At 39.5% G+C, this 24,931-nt stretch overlaps 1 protein-coding gene and 1 long non-coding RNA gene across 4 annotated transcripts in view; one reads left to right on the top strand and one right to left on the bottom strand.

Annotated features, from left to right (window-relative positions):
* Positions 1-4,013: 4,013 nt before the first annotated feature.
* LOC136999490 (uncharacterized) overlaps positions 4,014-24,931 on the bottom strand; it is a 59,402-nt gene continuing 38,484 nt past the window's right edge. The window contains exon 4 of the long non-coding RNA XR_010889897.1: positions 4,014-7,045. This is a non-coding gene — a long non-coding RNA (uncharacterized lncRNA). The remainder of the gene's footprint in view (positions 7,046-24,931) is intronic.
* The window catches only part of LOC105670882 (uncharacterized), a 206,103-nt gene continuing 194,065 nt past the window's right edge, over positions 12,894-24,931 (top strand). For 2 of the 3 annotated variants that reach the window (XM_012364625.2, XM_012364626.2), the window contains exon 1: positions 12,894-13,349. The gene's annotated coding sequence lies outside the window, so the exon portion shown is untranslated. Of the gene's footprint in view, positions 14,782-24,931 lie in introns of all 3 variants that reach the window. The other variant, XM_067353803.1, reaches the window with a different exon arrangement.

Genomic DNA, 24,931 nt, shown 5'->3' with positions numbered 1-24,931 from the left:
CCCGTATAAATCAGGTTACGGTGCTTTACTGTTCTCTTATTGGGATGAACGCTCTAACCGCTGGCACTTGATCGTTTTCTTTCGTTTTTCCCGTAAGAATCCTCCACTTCAAATAAAATTAAGTCACTTCCGTTATCTAAGAAAATCCCGCAGCATCGCAAATATCTAATTTCGTACTTTGACATCCAGGAAATGTAGCGTCACGATTGTTAGATCGACACGTGGTGTCAATGGAAACAGCTGCGGCTTGATGTTATGTTGCAGGATTATTGGGATGAAACAATCAGTGCGGTCACCCAATATGCACACTTCCACAGTGTATTCAGCGTTGCAAAGCAAATTGTGTTAATCCATATTATAATTTAGTGGCTAATCAATTTGAAATGTAATCCAATTTGAGAGCGCATCATTCTAATAACGTGTGTATAAATTGCAAACGACACATATTTGATTTATAAATGCAAATTTTATGCCAAACGTGGAAAATAATTTTTTTCCACATCTTCCGCTGTACATTACAATAAGAAATCTTTCAAACGGCCGTGATTCTTTTTGCATTATATAAAGAAAATCTTTCGGACAGATCTCACAACGACGTGTATCCCGGCAAATATCGACGATATGTATCCCGGCGTTTTGCAGAATCAAAAGTGCATCGCTTTGCAAATAAAAGCAAATGCTATCCAATAGAAAAATCGTGGTTCTCCAATACACTCCATTGTGGATGGAACGCGAAAAGAGCTCTCTTATGACGCGTACGTGTACGTGAGTCGAAAACACATTGGTTCTCCGCGATATCGGTACGGCGCGTGTAAAACGCACGTGCAGTGTACGACGATGTAGTCCAGTAAATTTCCGTTCGATGGTTCTAAAAAGGCTATTTGTAACTGTAAAATCATTTTCAAATGCCCTCCCTCATCTGAGAACGTACTCGCGTTTCCGATAGATCCTCGCGGATCACCATTTTACTGAAACATAACTCTCCTAATAGTTCTTGTTGCATTAATGCGTCGCAATAATAATTGCGTATCGTGTTTCATGTGTTATGGATATTTGTTATCGGTGCACACTCATAACAAATGTACTAGGAATTAAGCGGGATGGAGTACGAATTGAAAATTATTGAATGTGCGGCAATTCTGCGTTAATTAACGCAGAAGGGGAATTATTTGTTCAGCCTTTAAGTCCCCAGGCACTTACCAGATGCTGGAGATTGTCTCAGAAGCTATTTATTTATTCCTCTCCCCTCCCCCTCTTTTCTCTTGCTCACTCTCTTGAACAATACCGCTGTCCCTCCGGTGGGATTCGTTCGAGGGTAGAAATCGACGTGCTCCTCTGATTACGACGGAGCTTCTTCTCTCTCCGACTGTCGGTATCTATTTTCTGTCTTTCTGTTTATCGCTTTCTCCTTCTATCTCAGTTTCTCTTTCCTTTCCCCCTGTCTCTCTCACTCTTTCTCTCTTCTCTTTTCAGTCCCATCACGCCCATCCGTTCCACGATTACACTCCGTTTTCAGTGCCAACGTTTCATTTCGCTTTTCCGAAGCTCCCTGCAAGATGTCAAATGTTCAGCTATTGGATCGTGCGAATGTTCTTCCTGAATTCCTTTTTTTCCTTCGCAGAAGTAGCTTGGCTCGATGTCCCTCGCCAAGAAAATTCACGTCGGCCACGCTTTGATAGCGCTTCATGACCGTTCGCGATGCCGCTATTCTACGGTCGAAAGATTGTTAAATCGGTACGCAAGACACGCGGAGAAAGCCCGAAATTGTGCGCTACAACGTCAGAGAGATTGCTTATATGCCAGTGATGCTGCGCGCACATCATCTCGCAGTATATAAAATCGATGGAGCGGAGCTGCATGCAGTGATTACGCGTAGTAGTGATCGTCTAGAAAGTCTCTCTACTTCTCTATTATCTCAAACGTTGCTTCCTGCACTCGAGATAAGCGAGGAGTATCGCGTTCAATACATGCGATGCAAGATCCACAGGCACTTTCCCCCGTAGTTGATATATTTCTATGCAAATACTGTTGCGCAAGTCGAGAAAATATCTTCTCGCTTCTTTTCCTAAGTAACCGTGCAGATAATAAGGCGTATCCCGTGCGAAGTTGAAGCGAACTAGGTGGAGTGCAATGCAATTACGGGACTGGAATGGCGCAACTGGCTTCATCTACTCTTATTTCCTTCTCGGATGATTCACGGCGCGCAACTTGGGAGTAGGTGAGCTCTTGAAGCGGCGAAAAACTATTTTCCCCGAGTTTTCAGCCAATGGAATTATATTCCTGACAATATTAGTCCCATTTGAACGCAACCGACGTAACAGAAGTGGAAGCGTTTTGTCGATGAGTCGCCAAATTTGCACCAATTTCAGGTTTTCCCGAACTTTTCGTGTTGCGAAAATCTTCAAGCACCGTGGAAGACAATGAAACGTCATAATGGCTTTCGTTAGAGATGTACTTGAATAGTTTTTACACAACACACCGAGAATGGCTGAATGAGCAAGCAAAACTTTTTCTATACAAAGCGTTTCCACGTCAAAAAGAAAAAATTTTAATAAACTTGATATTAAAGAACGTCAGAAGTCATAAAGAAATTTATAATTAACATTATGCGGCAATATAATGTAATTCAAATAATTTTTATAATTAATTTCGTAATTTAATAGTCTCCATGACTAAAATAAATGTCAATGTAAATGTCAATAACAGAATTTATAACTTACAATAATTAGATTATAAATTCTGTGATGATAAAATTTGCTCGGGCTTAACATTGCCTAAATAAAAATTTAATAGCATTCAAACAATCGTTTATTATTGTATCGTTTTTCTGTGGCGCGCGGTTTGCATGATGTAAGATAATAATCTCAATTACTGGAGATGAGAAATTTGCTCTCTCTTTGACTTCAGCTCACACGTTGTCGCGCCGCAGCCTCTGATGTCTACTTGTATTTTTACTTTTACTTAGCAGCCGGAAAACGGCGTGGCGTGTTCTTAGAACTTTTAGATTTCCTCATATCGTAACTTCCCGCGGGCTAAACAACGTTCGTGGGCAAAATTACTTTTCATTTTGTCCGCCGCGAAAAGTCTCACCCTCTGATGCACGAGATTTTTAGTGGGAACTTTTAGTGAAATATAGCAGCGCGCGCATGTAATGTGCGCGCATGCAGGGCGAGAGATAGGGCGAGATATCGCGTACCCGCGTAATTAATGTGTAAACCTACTTTAATCCCAGCTGTGGTCAGGCCGAGTTTGTGCAGTTGTCCACCAACGTTTCATAGTTAATTCGCTCGACTTTAATCGCCCGTGACACTAACGACTTTCTTATGCACTTACTTCGCACTACGCCTAGTTATGGCGGAGAGAGAGCAAGAGAGAGAGAGAGAGAGAGAGAGAAAGAGAGAGAGAGAGAGAGAGAGAGAGAGATCTGAGGCATTATACATCGCCGCCCTACATTACATTTCCAAGTTCAAAAATACAGACCTTGCAGAGGAAATAAAATACAGATGTACGTTTTATAGAAGTTATATGAAAAGTATGCATTCGAGTTTTTTTATGACGTAGTCTAACATGTTACTTATATGTTGATAGAAATAGAACAAAAATTTAGATACATCTTTCTTTTATTGCTGATGCTAAATTGATAAAATTGCACTTTAATTATGGTAATAAATGTCGTTGAAGAAGGTCTATACCCATCGAAATCAGAAATAGAGTTGACAGATGACAACGAGTGATGAGACTGGCGAGATGTGGCGACTGCAAGAGAAATAGGCACGAAGAGGAAACAGAGAGGAAAAATAGAATAAAAAAACATCCAGCCTGCTATACACACACATATATATATATATATATATATATATATAACCAAGTTTTCCAATCTTCTAACTCCGAACGAAACTGAGCTCACGGAGTCGAAGCACGCAACATTCCGCGCTACGTTACACATGGAGCCTATTCTATTTCCTATCTTATAACTTATCATATATCCTATCTCGCGCGAATGACGTATCATCGGATAGCGAGTGAGTTTCGCACAGTCGAAAAATATGTCGCGCTCATGCCGAAATTATGCCAGAAACATTTCGCTTGCGTTGATTTTAGTGTTTACGATGACCACTGTATTCATTAAATGTAAACATTTACTCGTGACGTCAAGGCTCGATCTACTATAACATACTATAGCATTCGATGACACCGAACGTGTCCTAACTGATTGTGAGCATGGTACACAGTGCGGTTAGTTCAGTAGTGGAATAATGCACCGTTGCGTGTGTTGCGTGCACAGTGCGATTGCTAGAAAAATTGACAATAATTATATGTTCACGATATTTAACAACATTTCGCCAATTCGCTGTCAATTATGGGAGATATTATCGACGCACCTATTTATATATGCAACAAGGTCTTTTCGCCTACAGTTATTATTTGCATAATTAATTATTTAAATATTTAATTTGCATGCGATTAAGCAAGCATTTTGTACATAACTATAGTGTGTTCATCTAAATTTTATAATGTATGCATAATAATTAAATAAACTTACTTTGTAAACATTAGGTCGCCTGACCTGAATATGTAAAAAATGAAATATTTTCTATACGATATTAATCTCGCCGGTATGAAAATCCATGATTGTGAAAACACGCGCAAATCCAATGTGATATATCCTCCGTACATAGTCGTTAATCAAACCTTAAGATGAAAAACAAATAGTCTTTGTCCTCATGTATTTTGCATCACTATTGGACAGACATATTAATATCCGGGAGCGCGGCCGACCACTATCGTCCTGTAGCGTGAAGAATTCATTTGCCCGACCCAAATAAGAGCACGTATCCCCGACTCAGATAAAGTGATATGCATAGGTAATTAATCCATGCCAAATTTATTCTCGCGAACTAGATCGAATCTGGAGCTCAATAATGTAGGTCAAAAGTTCTCGGAGATAAAATTGGGATACTACGATTGACGTAGAAACATGCAGAGTAACCGTTTCGAGATCAGCGGACTATTGATTTTCAATCCGTAACTGTGAACGTTCTAACGCCTCGAAAGACGAGATAACGTACGTCGCAGAATGATCAAACGGCGAGCGGAAAACCTGTTTCTGAAACCGTTCCAAAACTCGTTCCTATATTTTCCTTCGCCTCCTCTCCCCTGCCCGAATAGCATTCCAAATTATTTCTTAACTGGCCCGTAAGAAAGATTGCACCACGTATGTGCCGATTTATATCAGTTTACGCTCTGAAAATGTAATATGCGTCAGAATCGTAGCCATCGACTCTTTCGTAATTGAATTAATAAAACGAGTTTTCTGTATCCCGCGTTGCCACTTAAATTTCTGCCGATTCTAAAAATATTTCCTTTCCACCGAATTTTTTTCTTCAGAGCATAGTTTATTTTCGTCGGCAACGAACAAGTCGCTAAGTAAGTCGCGAACGAAGTTACATTGTATGCAGAGTGGACCCGAATAAAATTTCCGAACTTGCGCTCGATTGACAAAGCAGATACAGCTACGTCAGGGAACTTTTCGCAGGTGTAAAGAGGCACGGTAACTTCGGGGAAAACTCCATTGCTATCTGTGAATCTCTGAAGCCCTTTCGAAGAGCTTTGTCAAGGCGAACCTGTGTATCGCTATCTGCATCATCCGCACGACCCTCGTGCAAGTTCCGAAACAATAACCGGGGCTCCTCGCGCCCGCGAGCACGAAGATAGAATCGTTTGGAAAAGCTCTCGTCGCCGATGTTTCCACTAGTCTTATTCCGACTTGTATCAGTGCGCGCGTTGACGTCAATATCGAGTGCCGAAGCTAGATTTCCCACCCAAGAATCTTTCAGACTCTTAAAAGGAGAGATTTTTCGTACGGCATTTTTCGTACGAAGCGAATAGTTTTCTAAATATTTCAGATATTCACAGAAGTAATAACCATTGCGAACAGTTACTTCTCCAAATCGTTGTTTTGTTAAAGAACTATTTTAAGCTTTATTATTTGTTTTTGCGCCAAAAATATAATTACCGTCGCAAAAACAAGAAGTTAATCGCAACGAGCGTAAACTGCAACGATGCGACGTATAAAAAGCAGTGAAGGGTTAAGTGCGGAGTTGCACGTGGTTAATTAAATAAGGCGGGCAGCACGGATTTTAGAAAGTTTTAATTAGTTTTCACACTTATGAGGAAGTGAGTCCTGCTTTCGACGATGTGACCGCGAACGAAGCTTCGCACACTCGTATAATAACCGTAAATAAAAACATATTCTTCAATGTAATTATTTTTACAGCCAATAAATCTATTGATTACCTTTTGAGGAATCATACAAAAATTATAAACGATTCAAGCAACTTATCTCACATGATATGGAACTACGTAATTTTTGTTTACCAAGTTTCTGGCGAACGTTAGAGTCACGCTCTTTTTGTCTCTCGCGACCCACCGCTGCGCGTCAGCTTAATGTTAAGTGTTTTGGAAGGGGATTTACCCTACGATGAATAAGAACGCCACTTAATATCAGGCGACTATATCTGGCGCCTTCATTAAAATGCAAAATTCCCTGCAATTGCCTTGCTCCCGCACCCGCAACGACGATACCTGTTTTCTCGCCGGCGCTCACACCGACATACTTTCCAGCGCTAAGTGTGCGTAATATTTTTTCGCGAGGAAGGGGCGAGTTTATATTCGCGAACGAGTAAAGTCATTACCCGTATTCCCTTTGCTCGCATCCTTCCTCCCCGTTCGTACATTTTTTCACCTTGTCTAAATCCTCGCCGGACAACCGGAGCGAGTTGCTTTCGCAGTTACGGCACCCGACCGTGCGAAGCTTTAGGAGTGCGAGCGGAGGTGTGAGGGTTTGGTAGGGAACTTAGATAAGAGAATCGCCACTTACCGGGAGAAAAATGCACCGGGCTGATTAAAGAGTTCGCTCAGGAACGGATTCTACCTCGCACCTGCGAGGGCCGTAAAAAAATTCCGCAAGTGTTGAAACTCCAACTGCTTTACGCGGCTGTAAGAATACGTTGTTGACGTCATTACATCATCCGCATTGTGACATCTGAAAAACAATACATAAAACAAAGGAATAAGTAAAAAACAATTTGACAAAATTTTCAAATTTATTAAACATTATTTTTGTAATAATTGTACTGAACAAGTTAAATCACGGCAAATTTAACTATCCTGTGAAATACTTAGGACCTCTTACAATGCCTCAGTTATGTCAGACTAAGTTACGTCCCTGCGTTTCATCCAAGGATCTTTAAGAGTCAGCCCCGTCCTCTCGTCGTCGCGCATTCATTCTCGAACAAACTTCCAGTCGAAATAACGAAGAGTATAACAGACTAAGAGAACTAGATAGCACGCGCATCCGACGTAGTACGCGACCGTCTTAGCCGGTCACGAATCTTCTTTATCGTCGAAGTCAGCGAAGGACGCGAGCAATGTTTCCGAATAAATGGTGTACATCCCCCTTTCAACCTAGACCTTTCCACAACCGTTTTCCCGCAGTTCCTCCCTAAACTTGCCTCTTGTCCACCGGAATTAACCGACGTCGCGCTACTAACTTCGGGGATGAATCGGGTACGTGGAGGGCATAAATTAACTTGCATGACGTCGACACGAGTTTAACTACTTCCCAACGCTTTTTACCAGACCGCATCACGTCGTTTTAGTACACACCGTACTCGGTCTCGTTGTTAGTACATTTTGCCGTCTCGAGGTGAAGCAAAAAAAAAAAAGAAAAAAGAAAGGAAAGAAATTATGGCCCACATAGCAACATTTGCAAAACAAAAACAAGCCTGACGTAAAAGAAATAATCGCGAAACCGGTTGACATTAAAATTCGGTCATGCAGAACTGGCTGAACTACTACGTGTAACTGCGATCAATTATTAATGCTAATCTACAATCTTATTAAACCATCTCCGCTGACCCCATTTGCTTCACTCATTATAGGAAAGCAATAAACGATATTAAGTAAGCGATAAAGGAAAATGTTATGTCATAATTATACTATAAACTTTGTCTTATAATTTTTGTCGATGAATCATGATAGCAAAAAAATTAACTCATACGCAAATATCGCTTGACTACGCAATGAAAGAAGTGAACCAGTCAATATGAATCAATTCTATGGATATTCAGTGGACCGATTAAATCCAATGAATTACATAGAATTATGCGATATTCTGATTATAACCGAACATTAATGCTTCAGTCAAAAGATTAAAACTTTATATAATCCAATTTAAAGATAGATAAAAACTCGACGTCCGCGGAAAAGATTCGATTTATCTCGCACGTCTTTTTTAAAAATAGAAAAGTAAAATTCTTTATTTCCATTTTATTCGAACATTCGCACCCGTCTATTATTAAATTACGTCCTGCTGAATGCAAGTGAACGGAAGAATAAAAACGTGAACCACGACTACAGAGAACAGTTTATCAGTCATCGAGTGAATGGTCAAAGAGTAATTGTTTCTCAAACGACGAGATTGGACGAAACTCATACAGGCTTTTCTTCCCTTCTTCCACAAGAGAAATACAATCCATAGAGAATCAATGGCGAAACCACGAGTCGAGCTGGATCAAAAGAAATGAAATTCCTATGTTAGTCACAAAGAGACGCATAATTACATCCTTGATCCGAAGGAATTGTTACAAAATTGTTCGAAAAATTGCCGTGTCCCAAGTTCGAGCGAGTATTCTCCACGTATCTCTTTCAAACAAAAATAAAACGTAGTGGTAGCTTTAAATCAATATTTGAAAAATATCACGAATGTACTTGCGTTATTTCGACAACAGTAGAATGCTTGCATCAAGATTTACGCTAGTTCACTGAACGCAGAGTCTTCAATCCATGAAATAGCACAACAAACTTAGTTTCGACAATGAGATTCTGTGTAAGACACGCTTGATCACGAATTCATTTCGCATTTCGTAAGTTCATCCAACTGGCACGGTTTCAGTCTGCAGATTCGCGAATACGATGTCGTCGCACTTTGCGCATTCGGTTAAGCTACGTACGGAAAACATATCAATTTACTAATGCCGCACATTAATTGGAGCTCCCGTATGAGCGCCGTGTAAATAAGTCACCGCCTTCTTCGTGACCTGAATTATTCAGCCGAGTGCAACCACGCTCCATATCGCCGTCCTACTTTCGTAGCTTCACACTTTAGCGGCTTAATCGTCGGAGCGGTGCGACCAACTTGCAAAGAGCAGGCGTCACAGGGAAAATCGCCAAACAATCGAATAAAATTCCGATAGAAATCCTTTGCGCAAATCATCGTTTCAGAGTTTATCGCACGAGCGTAAATTTTCCGCAATTCAACCTTGCTTCTTGCATATTTTGATTCTTAAATTAGAAGCGATCGTTTAGTCACGAAACTGGACACTCATTACGTTGAGGGCGGTGATCCTCGGTCCAGGGGATTCTGTATAACACACAGTTAGATACAGAGAAGGTCGCCACATTAAACCACACGTTAGCACACAACTACTAAACACAGTTCCATTACATGCAGATCGTTCCATTTGTTACGGACTGTTGTGGAGTGCATCCCGGTACTTTTGGCGAGCGCTGCCACGAAGTTTCATGAATTCCATCAAGACACGTAATGGTTCTCCCAACAATGACGTCACGATGCAAGCATAGATAATAACACCGACTGTGTAGCTAGATGCGCGAAGAAGACGCTAGTTCAGTTCTAATCTTGAATTCTAAGCCATTCGCCATATATAATCAAAATGTAATTAACATACATTTTAATTATAGAGTATTGTAGAGTATTTACAAAAAAAATTATACAAACTAATTATTTATTATAAATGCAAATTATATTAAAGAATATGCAATAACAAACCTCAGTAAACACAAACTAACAGTAACATAATGTAAATGTTGTAATTTCCCATTCAACAATATAACTGCAATATAACATACCTTGTACGTAACAGTTATATTGTTGAGTGGGAAATTATAACATTAATATTGTGTTACTGTTACTTGTGTTTACTGGGAATGTATAATATTAGAGGCAAGTGTTGCTCTAAAACATCGATTATCGGAGAAGACAATTTACCAGGAGGAAGACAGACGTAATTAACGATACCTAACGACAATTAGGAATCTCTCATTAGTCTGAGCTCTTGGAAAACGCTTTTTTCTCCCCAAACAACCACGGACACGTTCGATAAACTGGTCAAGCGCTACCCGCGTCTCGCCAACTTGCACAAGTTTTAATTTCGTCAAGAGCTCGCTCGTTTTGGCGCAATCGTCGAACTTACTGGGAGCGAATGTGTCGCGAACTACTGCCTCGTTATTGCCGAGAGGGAGAAGCACGACGTGGCTGTGATTGCCTCGCTGGCATCGTGTCTCCACGAGACTGATGGAATTCGTGAAACTACGAGCACGCTGGTCGTCGACCTTTCTGTTGATTTGGCAGTAATGTCGACCATGCAGCACTTCGCTTCGCATCAAGAAACATATTTTATACGACAGAAATGTACAATGTTCTACCGAAATTGAGATATTACGAGCTTATGTTGTAGACAAATATTAAAATTTCAATTTTATTTCTGCGAAATCTGGAACACTTTATGTACTCATGGTAATAATTCTTTAAAAATATATCACAAATGAATAATTCAATATACTTTAAATTTCCAGGTTAATAACATTTGTCTAATTATTAAATATCAAAAGTAAAATATCAATTTTCTCATTTTAAATCTTTTAGCTTTTACAGGTATCATATTTAATCCAACGCGTTTTGTAATTAATACACTGAAATGTATTGATAGAACTGAAAACAGTTTCGCTGTTTGATAATGCACATACTTGCTGTCCACGTTTCATATTATACATATTATTCTACAAAAGTCAAAGGTCGCAATTGTCACGGGATCAGTTCAACAACCATGCCGATGCCGGGGAATTCACGCTTCTGCTAACAACTGGCGCTGCGTTTATTCGCGATAAGTTTGTCGATTATCCCAATACACAGTTGACAAAGCGGGAAATTAAAGCTCGCCGGACGCGAGTAGATTCTCAGCAAATCCCGGCGGAAATTCACTCTATCGTATCATATTTATGGAAATCTAACGCGTTACATATCCAGCGCGCGCGCGACAGCTTTAACCGCTTCGACTATTACTCGGATGACCGGCCGGCAATTTATCCTTCGGCCAACAACTCGCAACACATTCATTCGCGATAACTTCGACGATTGTTCGGGAGCGCGCCGGTTCCCGAGGAAATTAAAACTTGGGCAATTCAACCACGCGTCAGGCAGTTTACAGCGGCTTTATTAGCCGTCGGCGCGGAGAGAGAAAGAAAGCCACCAGAGGAAAACGAGGCTAATGAAAGATATAGCAAAGCCGCCGGAGATGCTCCGCATCGCGCGCGCGCACCGAAGCGAGCAAACCATCCCTCGTCGAAATATGACAAGCGCACGCTCCCCAGGGTAATCTTAATTCTCAAACTGTTGCCTCCTCCGACGCGACGGCGTGCACGCAGCGCGTCGGAGTTTTGATCAGCGTCCGCCGTCTCGATGAATGAAAAATTCAGCAGTGCTACGCGCGAGAGAGAATCACCCTCGAGGCACTTTATTAGAATACCTGTTTACTACAGACTCGCGGCCGCAGCCACGCTCAATTTGTCAGCCTTATCCCGAACTGATTTTCCATGTCACGTGCAGCCAATTATCTACGACTTTTCCTCATTTCATTCGTTTCATCAAACTCGCATATCAAAAATGTTCAATATATACTCTTTAATATTTCTGCAGCTAAGCTTTTTGAAATATATTTGAATATTTAATATTTTTTATACTATTATTAAAATTGATCACTTCGAAATATTATTTTATATTTTAGAAAAAAATCAATGGCTTTATATAAAATATGAATATGACAAGATGTGCCAAGTTGTATACATTTATCTTTGTAAAGAAAAGTATTTAGAGCAAACGGAACTTGTCACTTGGTAATGAATAAAAAATTAGAGAAACCATTGTCCCGTTATTTTCATCGCGTATTAGCAAGCTGTAAATTCTCGTAAATATTTCAGCGGTCAATATGCGTTCAGCTGCTGTGAAATTGTGTCGGATAAACGGACGGTCCGCAGTCGTTCGTGTTAATTTACTTTAGCGATATTATCAATTACAGTTCGATGTATGCCTCTGATTTGATCAATCACTGTGTACATAATTCAGTCACCGTATAAGCCAGTAAATATTGGATAAGATCTTTGAAGTTTTACGTTTTTGCATGTTAAATGCTAGATTAAACGAAATACAAAATAAATATGCATATTCTATTTTTTTTTGGTAAAATAAATTAAACAATCTTTGTTGAGAAATCATTAAATCATTATTGATTTAACGTATGAAAATACAAATTGCAGATTAGAACTTCTCCATTTGCGTTAAAAAATATATTAATTAAATATTATCTTAAATCTGTTTTCGATATAATCAATTTTTTGTAGCGAATGTAAAACTGTGTGTAAAATATAAAAAAAATTATCACAAAAAGAATCAGTTATTTCTTATTTAGACAGGTAATGCGGAGATCTTACATTCATCAGAAGTCGCGTTATCTTTGTACCACTTCCAGAAGATAATTTCAATTCGATCGTCTAGAGAAGCAATCGTTATACATGAAAAAAATAAGGGATTTCCGTCGTTCTTGATTCATTGAAGAACTAGACGACGCGACAAAGGGAGAAATTTTTGACGTCCCGCGCGAGTTGGACAAGACCGTACTTACGACGCTGTGAATTAGGATAGGACGCAGTCCGCGGAAAAGCACAAGCGCTTGCGCTAAAAGCCACGGCCCGCGCGGGGGTTGGCGGAGGGTAAGAGCTCGCACTCGGGTAGGGAGAGGGGCCGTTTGGAAGCTTCTGCGGGAAACGGAGAATCTGCGAGTGTCAGTGCAATTCGCGGCGCGATGCCCTTCGCTCCCCCGGTCCGTGCTTAAGGGGTGGTGGGATCGAGGGCGCGCAGTGCGAGCAGCGAGGGCACGTCGACTTCTGCTCGTTGTGTCGCCGTCGCGGGCGATCGGGACTGCCTGCCCCTCTGTGCGCGACAAGTTCCGACGAAATCAAAGCCCATTCATGCAAAGCTCCGGAAGGTATAATACGGAGTAGTCGTGAGGACGGGCAAATAATCGCGCGAATCGGTTGTCGTTCCCGTGACGAGGAAATGTGTTAGACGTGAGTGACAATTAGTCGGATTAAATACGCGTCACTTGTGCAAATGGACTCTGTTGCATCGATTGCCGCTTGTTATTGATCGATGAAAAAGTGGCCGGTTATCAATTATTCGCGATAATCGCGCGGATCACTGCGATACTCTGGTACGTCTGACTTGGCGGATCGTCGCCGACACGCCGGAGGGCTCTACCGCGAGATTGAAAATTATGCAAACATAATTTCCGACACTCTGCCCGGTCGCGAACCGCGCTAAAGGAACGCCGGCGTGGCGGCGTCCGGTTGCGCGTTCGCCATTATCGGAAAACAGCGGCGAGGTGCTCGAAGTAAATTTAAGATATGACGCATCTCTTCCTCACTCCGTCCTTCCTCTCTCGTGCCTGTGAGTCTTTCACCAACCCTATTCTCCTTCGTTTTCCGTTCGCCAAGTTCTCGTGCAACTTCCCACTTAAATTGCGTTAGAAACTCGATTTGCGATGTTCGATAATAATGATTAAAAAGTTTGGCAATAGTTATTGATTAAATTTGAAATGTTGCATTTTCGTTTGTGAACTTTTGTTTCTTTCCACAGAGTGCCTCTTAGTTGCAATTTTTCACGATTTTACGTAATTTTAATATTAATTAAAAGTAAGAAAACAAGACTGTTTTATACAAATTCCAATATTATAGTAATTATAAAAATGTCACACACGTGTTAGTCAATAAAATGTTCTAGTGAAATGACGCATCTAGTTTTTCTTTGATACGCGCCGAAATTTTGTCGACTCAATGGTCTTCTCCTCGCACCGTGTCTTATAGTTGGAGTTTCAATGGGAGTTGCCGGCCAAATTGCGTTTAGAACTCGATTCCGTGGGGATAATAATAATGATCGGAAGCTCTTACGGCAATTATAAACGTGAGAACTTAGCATGGGTGAAAGTTCGTCGCTTGTTCGCCTTCAACTATCAGCATTCCGATCTTCGTAATATTGGAACAAACGAGGAGAGACAATTAAATATGTCCGCCCACCTTAGTCCAATTCACATTAATTTGCAAAATAATATTCAATTGTTACCTGAAAACAAACGCGCCGCTAAAAAATAAAGTTTAATTAATGAACGCGCTTAAATAATCTTTGGTACATAAAAGGAAAATTTTACGAATAAAATATGCAAAAACATAACACAGAACGTAAATCAATTTTACGAAATAAACCCCGTAATGAAAAATAAATATTAAATTATGGTAAAAAATTTTATTAAGGCTAATGAGGAAATTAAAACAAGTATTTTAAAACCAATGCGAACCGTAATGCGATTAATCCCAATATAATTAAGCAAGGCTGGAACTGAGTGAGAACGTGCTATTCACGATTGAAAGCATTATACGAGCTCGTGGTGAACAACTTCGAGAGAAGCAAAAGGATCATTAAAAGCGCATAATGGATCGTGCCGGACAGATACTAATTGATAAAATATTAGCGGAATTCAGTGGAAATGTATATACATAACGAGTACGTGATTAATTAATCTACGAGAGCATACACACAAGGCCGTCGCCAGCATCGACAAGCGATATGTGATTGAACAGAATTTAACGGTGAGTATTCGCATACTTATAAGATATTTTACATTTTACTCTTATTGAAATTGTTCAAATGTCACATGAAAATTACAATCAATAAATTATTTTATTCGGTGTTGAATGATTCTAAGATTGTTACTCAATGAATTATTGCTATATTTATCCAACCTCTGTATCCAACGTTACTTTTTTTAATTGTCTTTTTTCTATTGAATCCCTATAAAGTATCTGCATTTGTGAACTACATACAATAATCTACAAATTCAATTTACTCTTGTGTCGTATATTTCTGGTAACGTATTTACCAATTAACGAGAGTACCAGTTGGTTACGCGGGCGTTGCCTTAATTTCCCGTCCTCGTCTTAATTCTCCGTGGTAATTCGCAGTCATATTTTACGCCATTAAACCGGCACCGTAATGATGGTAAATTATGTGCAACATTGCAAGCAGCAACGTCACCTCTTTCTAAGATGATTCGCCAAAAACATATGCGTGATTTTGCTTTAAATATTACTCAATTAATGACGAGATAATTGAGAGACTGTACATAAGGGAATCGATTTGCAAGTGTTGATTCAATATCACTGATCATTTACATTAATTTATTATTTATTATTTGTTATATAATTAATTTGTCATGTGATTGTAATAGTAGTTAATTACGTTTGATCATTAAAAGATAATATACTGTGTGACAAAAAAAAGTAGTCGCCATTAAACAGTCTCGTTATTAATCAACTTTACTGATCGGATTAAATTCATAACTTTTTTGTTTTTACGTCGGAGAAATTGTCTGCAACTAAAATGCGTATGATAAAAAATATGCAAATTTAATGACGTTTTCACATGTATACCATTCAGCATTTAATGCAAAATACTTCTTTCCACAAAATGTTTTGTACTTTTTTTTATCTACTGATATACAAAATAGAATTTACATTAGATTATTAAATTCAATCATCAAACTAATAAAATTAATAAGTCTTTGATTACTTAAAAGTGATTGTATTGCTTTTTCATTTAGCGAATAATTTTGTATAAATTACAACAATGTTCAACAACATAATTAATTTTATTCTTTGAAACGTAAAACATTGCCCAACGTGTTCTGCAAAAAACAGCTTTACTAGTTAAGAAAATTAAAGATTGTTTTGTCGCAATGCTAGTATCTTGTTTTCGTTGGGAATCGTTAACGTCTGAATGAAATACAGCGAAATGCACTAGCCTCGAAAAAACAGCTTGCAAGCACCACGTCAGCATTCCATTCCGCATTTCGCCGGACTCCGTTCAATAAACGATATCGTCATATCGTCGAAAATCTTGCGAACATAAAATCGCGGAAGTGTCTGGCAAGAATAGAATCTATATCATTCATTCCATTATCACATTGTCTTATTTTTGCAATAAAAAATTAATTTCGCGCATTATCTACGAAAAATGCAATGATATTGAGCGACAATATTCAAAAATATTAAATATGTTGGAAACTTTTTTCAAAGTAGAGTATGTTGACAGCCATAAACGTGAGACAGAATAACAAAAAATTATTTACAAAGTGTATAATGCAGCCGAACAAATTGTCGTGCTACGATCAAAAATTGTCGAATAAACGATTGTGTGTTTGGCACAAAAAATCGATTCGCAAAATTGGTTTTTCGTGCGAACAAATGAGAGCTCTAGAGACGAGTTAACTGCCCTCTTTCCCCATGGAAGCTATTACTAATCAATAGTTGGTTGAAACAATGGTTTAAATATATCTGCGTGCGCTTGACGTTTAAAATATCACTATCGAGATATTTCTGTAACGAATTAAATGATGAGCGAAAATTCTGCATTGTGCGTTCGCCAAAACTGCATTATTCTACAGCGTCAAATGTATTTCTTTCGATAACAAATAGGCACTTCTAGCTTTAGCTGGCAATAACACATGTGTGATTCTATTTAGAAAATGTAACAATATCATATATGACTAAAGATTAATTAGTAAATTAATGTCGTTCTAATTAACTCTTCGTAATATTTAAGATATGACATCTATTTATTGAAAATTGCATTCGACTAAATCTTACGATTAAGTTTATTCAAGAAGAAATGTCGACATCAGCCGTTTACCATCATTATGAATTATGCATCGCAATGGCGCATCGAGAGCAAACTTCTCTGGTTTTCCATTTATATTAAACGTCATACAAACTCGTCGGCGTCAAGTGTCGAAACTCAAGCAATTCGCATGAGCTTGCAATTAACAAATTTTTCCACGAAGAAGTCTAAAAATATCACAACAATCATTGATCGGAACTCGGCAAAGTAATTTAAGCGACATATTAATAATTTAATGTAATGTCATTTCGCAAAGTTAAAATAGATAAAATTTTACAATATTAAAAATGCTATTTTTGCAGCGAGCATAACAAATGTTTTTCTTATAAACGACAACATATTTGGTATTAATTGCTATTGAATAATTTGGAAACTTTAAATTATAATTTCTCTCGACGATGTTTGTCGCGCGCGTTTATTATGTGAAATCGCGGTCTTGTCAATATCGGTCACGAAGCCGGTCTCGTAGACGGGCTTGTCAATGGATCAGCCCTTGCGGGGACTGCTTTGCGAATGTCAGTGAGACTGCGTGATCTAAACTGTTCCAGTAATGGAACCTGTGACACGGTAGGTTGCTCCCCGATACAGGAATGTAATGAGCCAGCTACGCGCCGGCATGTCAAAGGTCTCTCGCTAAGCTACCTCGCAGCGGTACACCGTTCTAACTTTGATAGTTCACTCCTTGACGCGTATTCGCGGGTTACAGCGGACGGCGAATCGTACAATTAAACACCTCATCAAAGTCTGGCCGGAAATAAATTGCAAATATCGTCAGGTTGGCCGGAGTTGACGACATCCCGTGGAACCGACACGTTAGTTAATCACTCGCTGGTGCATGTTCAATTGCAATCGCGCTGTCTACCAATCCAGGTCACTGAAGCTGTAATGAAGCTTTACGGGCTTTAATAGCAAAAGAGATTGATACGCCACTGCGCGCCAATTGATCGCCGATTTTAACCGTCTATGACTATGCTTAAGTTTGGATGAAGCTGTTGCTGCACCGAAATTGATTTCACTGAAATAAATATATTTCATTGCGTTGCGCTTGAGAAACTTTTTAATTCTATTGTGCATTAATTACTGAATCCCAAAAAATTAGCACATTGAAAACTTTGTGAATCAACACAATAAATTTAAGATTCTACGAATAGAAACAATAAATCAAAATGAAATGACGTATTATTTGTAATAGTATATAAATATTTGCATCCTAGAGAAAGTTATATAGATTCAATTCCGCTGCAGAGCTAATATACAATTGCAAAGTACAAACTCATAATCAAAGGCTGTTGACGCATTGATACATTTTGAAGTAATGCAGTGAATATCGTATTACTCGGTGCAGATTTGACCACTGCTATCCGCAAATATCGTTCATATATCGTTACTGTTAAATAGCTAATTGCGCGTTCCGCAGATATATGACAGCAAGCTCGCATAACAGCGTAAGTGATGGATTATTACCATTCACCTGATTAACTCCGTTACATTAAATATGCAACCAGATTTATGAAAGAAGAGTTGTATGTTTCATAACACTTTGTACGACTTGACAATTAAAATGCATAAATAAAAAAAACTGAACATTTGCTATAAAATTGAATGCGAAATTTTTCGATTGCTTTTAATAATTGATTGATAAATAAATAATTCACGAGTGTTGTTACACATATATTTTCTGGATTTTTGCATTATTTGTTATAAAAAAAATTTAATACCCATTTTACGATAGAGAAAATCACTGAATTTTGTTATTCGAGCCTGCTTGTCGTAAATCTGTCCTTTTACTGCCACCCAACGACGTCGTTAAAGGTCCCAAACGGTGTGTATTGCAGGACAAGCGACAGTCTGCGTAGATGTTTTACAGCAAATGGCTTGTCTTGTGTAATCCGCGTCCAGATAGCCAACGTCAAATTGATATCCGCTTAGTGATCTCTATCAGTAAGTGTCAACCGCGTAAAAATCGCTCACAATCCGTTATATTTCGTGAGCAAGCACGCGATATCAAATTCGACAGACTACGAAGTTCTCGAAACAACTTGAAAGTTGTTTGGCTTTACGCCATAAAACTGTCTCGTTACAGTCAAAATGATTAAAATCCAACAGCTTATGGGATTGCACATTTCTTGGCAATGTCCAAAATTCAACGACATTATTTATGAAATTATACGTCACCTTTGACGTAATCGACGTGTTTAATAGTTGATTATACAACATACAATTATAAATTTTCACGAGTGAAATCACACATGTGTTATATACGTCTGAGATTTCCGTGTAAATTACGGCGCAAGACATCAAACTTAAACGATCGTAAACGCATTAAGGCTTGTACAGGCCACTTTGTGAATACCAATGCGACCAGGGGATGTACACGAGACCGGGGACACTCTTGCAATGGGTACAGCCAACTACATAACCGCTTATTGCCCACTAGTTCGTGTCAGTGACGCTGCAACGTGGCAACGCACCCTTTGTGATTGACACTCGCGCGGTTTAATACTCGGCGCGTCCACGTCAATTAAAGTTTAGCGGCGTTACACGAGCAGCCGATAACACGACGCGCGATACGTCCGAAAGCGGTCAGGATAAAAGCTGCGCTTGAAAAAATATATGGTCCAAAATTCTGCGAATGCAGGAAATATCGTTCGAACGGCGGCGCGCGGCCGCCATAAGGTTTTGTGACGGCTATATTTCAATCGTTATGTCATGTCGCGTCGAATGTACGGACATCGTAGCGAAATCAACGGTACCGAGCTGTTTTCTGCATTATATCGTTGGTCGAGACGGATCTTTTTACGAAAATATAAAGAGTGAAAGAGAATGTCACATTTCGAGGACACACTGTATTATGATAGGATTTAAATAACGAAATGTTCTTTGAATTAGTCACAAAATTGTTCTCACGTATTCCCGAATTAATTAAAACACAGCAACATCCTGATGGACGTGCTTAAAACTTGCCCTCCATATATACGCAGCTAGACTGATTTTATTCCGTATGAAACTCAATCCGCAATGCTTTCTGACAAGTTGCGTAATTTGTGCTGTAGACCAATTAAATGTTCCGATAAACTTTGGGAGCTTGGTACGATTAATCACGCTATCACCGAATATCTGCTGGTGATGTGCGATTAGAAGGCACGTTATAGCACCTACAGCGCGGAAAGTTTGAAGTTTGTTATCAAATTTCTGTTATTTGTGATGTTCTCAACTATTAATGATATCATAATTGAAGACAATAAAAATTTATTCAGCGTCGTTATTAAACGACATTACTGACAAAGGATAAAAGTTTTTTATTTTAATGAGCTAAATCTCCTAAACGGAGAAAGTGTTGAAAGCTTCAAGGGAAACGTTCCACAATATTTTCAGAGTAATAAATAGCTCAGAAATTAACAATTTTTTTTCTTAAATTATAAAATTAGAACACGTTAAGATGATTTCATTTTACTTTTCGATTACTGAATTTATTACAAGTCATGGAAAATACGGTGAATCTAATATTATATCTCAAAAAATATCTATTTGTCGAATTGCAAAAAGTCATAAAGTAGTGAAAAGGCAGAATCGTGAACCGTCCGACAATATGGCTTTCGCGCAGGAGGCGTATGAATAGATACGCGAATAGGACAATTCAACAGAGTCTGCTTGCAACGGTTTAATCTAATTTAACCCGCCACGGGATTTGCGCGAACTATACCTACGATTCGCGATATAGCGGACAGGCGTAGTTAGTTTAAAGCTGCGCTCACGATGAAGTTGCCTTCCTCAATCAAATCAGAATTACAATAGTGCAGGTCATCATGTGGAAATAAATTTAAATTTAAATTCAGCAAGTAATGACACATATATGTAGAGATAATAAATAGGGATGATAAATATCACAATAAACGTTATGCCTTGATATATATATATACGCACAGAAGAACGTAAATCTCAACAAACCACCGCAATCAAGGTTTTTAAGAATCTATTGTGCGAGTCACGGCCGAGCACGTATGTACCATCTTTTCACTGCCGTACAATGCCGCGAGTTATAGTTCTGCAACATAGCGAGTCTCTAAAACTGGCCGTGTCAAGCAGAGAATCGAGGTTGGTAAACGGCGCCGGGTGAATTATTTTACCCGCCTGCCGTCCAGCTTTTTCTACTTTTGCCGACATAAATGATGATTACGTAGGGAATTCTCGGTGCGTTTGAGCGAAAAAAAAGAAAAGAAAAAATCCGCGAATTTTTTGCTACACCGCGCACGCGGAATGGCGTTAATTAACCCGGCGAACGGATCTCGTCCATTTACGTGCAATAACTTATCGTTCATTAAGCACGTAACCACTTAATCCTGCTTTTTCTCAAATGCGAGCTATAAATTTTTATACGCGCTGTTAGATAACTCGTATGATTTTTGTCGGTAGTAGTCTCGTCGATAAACGCAAGGGTCGATGAGCACACTCGCAAGTACGTGTCGTAGACAGCGGATCGATATCGTACCTCACAAATTCAAGGATTTGCAAATTTTTGTACAAGACGGGGATAAACTCACTTCCTCGCATTTCCGTAAAACCGACGAAGATATATCTCAAAGAGTCGATATATCGCGACACACCCGACCCTGAACGCGCACGCTGCACGAAAGATTTATGCTTACGGAAAGTCCGCTAACACACACGACGACGATGCAACGACGACGACGATGACGACGACGACGACGACGACGACAACGAGAACGACGACGACGACGACGAAGAATGCGAAAAGCTTATCTTCGGGAATCAATTTGCGAGATGAATTTAATACTTCAAAATTGGAGCAACCAATGTCATTCCATGACATGACTTGGAGGTCAGACACAATTGTAGTCTTCGCAAACTAAAACAAAGTAACACGTCTTTTGTTTATTCAAATAAAAAATTTCGTTTTTCCGAAATTTAAGTCTGATGGTCGCGAATTCAGCTGATGGCGATTTTGCTAGATCAGGTGCAACGTATCTCGCATTGATGCAACGTGCACGAACTGCTGCAGCGCGCAACGCTCAGGAGCGCACGATGGCAGCTCGCAGAGCCATCATTTACCATCAAACAGACCACGCACGGAATAATATACAACATGCCAGTCTTGCCCGTACGGTATCAGGCAATAATTCCTGCCCAGGTATCTGCATAATATACAGTCGGCGGCGCGAGATTTCCTCTATGTAACGTTTACATTTCGGATACGTTCTCGGCGGACATGCGCGCGCGCGCGACCATTTCGCTCGCTGCGAGATGTGTTCGAACGATCCCACCGATGTAAATCACTGTCTGCTTTGGCGAAATTTAGATCTTCGTCGAAGGAACGCAGGGAGAATCTATCGCGGATACGCGTCAGGAAGAATCATTGGATGCTCGCTGAGGCGAAGTTCGATAATTCATGCGACTGACGTCCGGAAGTTTTAAATTTCCGCAAATTAGATTCGGACGTTTACCGATAAATCGTGAAAATAATATCGCAACTTGAACCGCGGTAATGCGAAGTTTTCATTTGCCGTTCGTTACGTTTCCGCTCGTTTCCGGGGAAAGGAAGGTTGATTGATCGGCGCTGAAAAACAGCGCGAACAAAATCAATAATACGCAATCAAAGGAATCGATGGCGACGCATTTTCTTAAATAATGCAATCGCGTGGGAGGATAAAAGGGGAGGATAAAAGGGGAGGGAGAATAGATACGAATACGTCAAGTAATGAATTCCGCGAATGGCATTTGGAAGTCATAAAAGATTTATGATACGCCACAGTTGTACGCGTAATTCCGCAGCAGCCGACGTGTCGCCGGCGTGACACATCATGTAAATGAAACATGTCACACGTATATACGGCGGAATAATGCGGGTCGCGCAACGCGACTCGATGCAAATCGCGACTCATGAGTGCTCGCTTCAACGAACGATCGATCTAAGCTTTCACGAGGCTGTTGCCAGCGAGATCGGGCGAGCCTTTTATCCGGATACGTTCTGAACAACAAAATCACTTTTTGGTTGTTTTTTTTTTTTCGTTCAAGGCGACCGATATTGTGCAACACGCTATCCTTAATGGATTGTAATTTATGCTCGCGGAGTAAAACTTTCCGTGCGAGATAATGCAAAAGTTTTCTACTGGTTCCGAGAAGGTCCAAGATATTTAATGCCCGTAAATCTTCCAGATCGCTTCATCTGTCGTATGAAACACCGTTACATTCATTGACTTTTATCGGAGGATACGAATGTTTTACAGCAACACATGGGATTTCAATCGCCCATGATGCTCTGATTTGTATCCGCGATTGCGAACGTTGCGATTCAATTGTTACAGTTGCCATTGACTGACACGTTCAATGACCAAGCGCGTTTTTTCTAAATTCGCAACAATTTCGAGAGTAACTTGTATTTCATTCAATGATAAACCTCTTCCACACTTTAGTTAAAATACAATTCCAGATAAATTTGTCGAAGAATTCACGTTTATAATTAATATCATATTTTTTAGTTAACATTTGAAGGAATAAGTGACCCTTAAAGATGAGAAATAGTACGTCGAGTTTTGAATTGAAATATAGGCACTCTTTCTAGGCACTCTTTAGCACTTCAATCTTCGTTAACCTCACTGTTAATTAACAGAGAAAATTTAAGTGGCGTTTTTAAGAAATCTCGGACGAAGGGAAAAGCAAAGGGTTCTCCTCGCGACATGTCAGTTGACTTTAATGCACCGTAAGTGTAATCACGACGCGTTAATACAGAGAAGAGATCGGTGGGAATTATAGAGGCAAACGAGAGCCGACGACTTCTCGCGAGGGGATAAGACGCGTACAAAATTGGGCTGATTAGATTTAATAAGCCCGCCGGGGTTCCTGCGAGACGGCGCGTCTAGTAATTTGCGAGGCCGTAGGGTTTTAGCGGCGCCTAGTTCACGACGCAGATGCGGTTGCACCCGAGTCAAGTTCGCGCAATACACAAGTAGTTCGACCATAACGGTATTTCGTTCTAATTACATGTATTACCTAAAAGGATAAGCTAAATTAGAATACTTCACGCAAATTGCCTAATATGTAGAAGAATCGCCTTACAATTTTTATTGAGTTCAAAAAAATTTTGTCTCTAAATTAGTTGCGCTTTATCGTTATCATCTAATGATACATTATTGATAAATAATCCCATATTAGCAAACGTCTTCAAGTTTGAACAATAATTAAATGACCGCTACACACACAAGTATTGCTGTTAAAATTAATAAACCAATGCGATTGCTAATATTACGTTTCTGGCGTAAAATAATTTTGATAAGTTGCTGTAAATGTTAGCGTGAACAATGCTTTTACGCGCAAACGTTTACCTCGCGATATTCGTTCTTTATAACACGTCATTATGGGCGATCCTTATTTTTTACACTTCGTCGCACTTTACAGAAGCATATTAGGGGAAGGTTCATCTTGCTCGTTCGCACGTTTACGACTTCTGCTTTTTACACGAAGCCGGCTGGTGGCATATTAGGATCCTGTCATTTAATATTATTCAACTTTACGGTTTCTCAATATTAACTTTTCTAATATTTTTATACGTACACACGAGCCTGCAACGGTGCAATGTCGGCATAAAGGTTTTACGGTTACACCGTAAGGTCTCATCTTTCGGAATAATTTCCATTCGCCAGGAAATTAATCGATACATTTTTCAGAAAGCATTTCACATTTTATCTTAACATCGCTGTCAAAGGGCGTATGTGAGTTAAATATACTCGTGAAATGTCCATTTTGTATGTTAATCAATTTTCCGATTATCATATTTATATTCATTGAAATGCGTACATTAACGTAATGTAACATACTCACGCGAGATCCGTGTTTTATAAATTGCGAACTCTCTTTCTGGAGTTGTCGCTGCAACATCATGTTAAATTCGATAATATTATTACCCTAAAAGTTATATTTCTCTCTTTAATCGCGATCGTAATCGACAGCTCGTAAATATGAAACGAAATCGGCACGTCAAAAAGAGACGCTTCGTTGAATTCTCTCTGACGCAAAATAGATACGTTCGCCAAACGCAGCGCGCAGTGG

Source organism: Linepithema humile, chromosome 4 (genome assembly GCF_040581485.1).
Source record: "Linepithema humile isolate Giens D197 chromosome 4, Lhum_UNIL_v1.0, whole genome shotgun sequence".
Taxonomy (NCBI): Eukaryota; Metazoa; Arthropoda; class Insecta; order Hymenoptera; family Formicidae; genus Linepithema; species Linepithema humile.
This window is presented reverse-complemented; position numbering and strand designations above follow the sequence as displayed.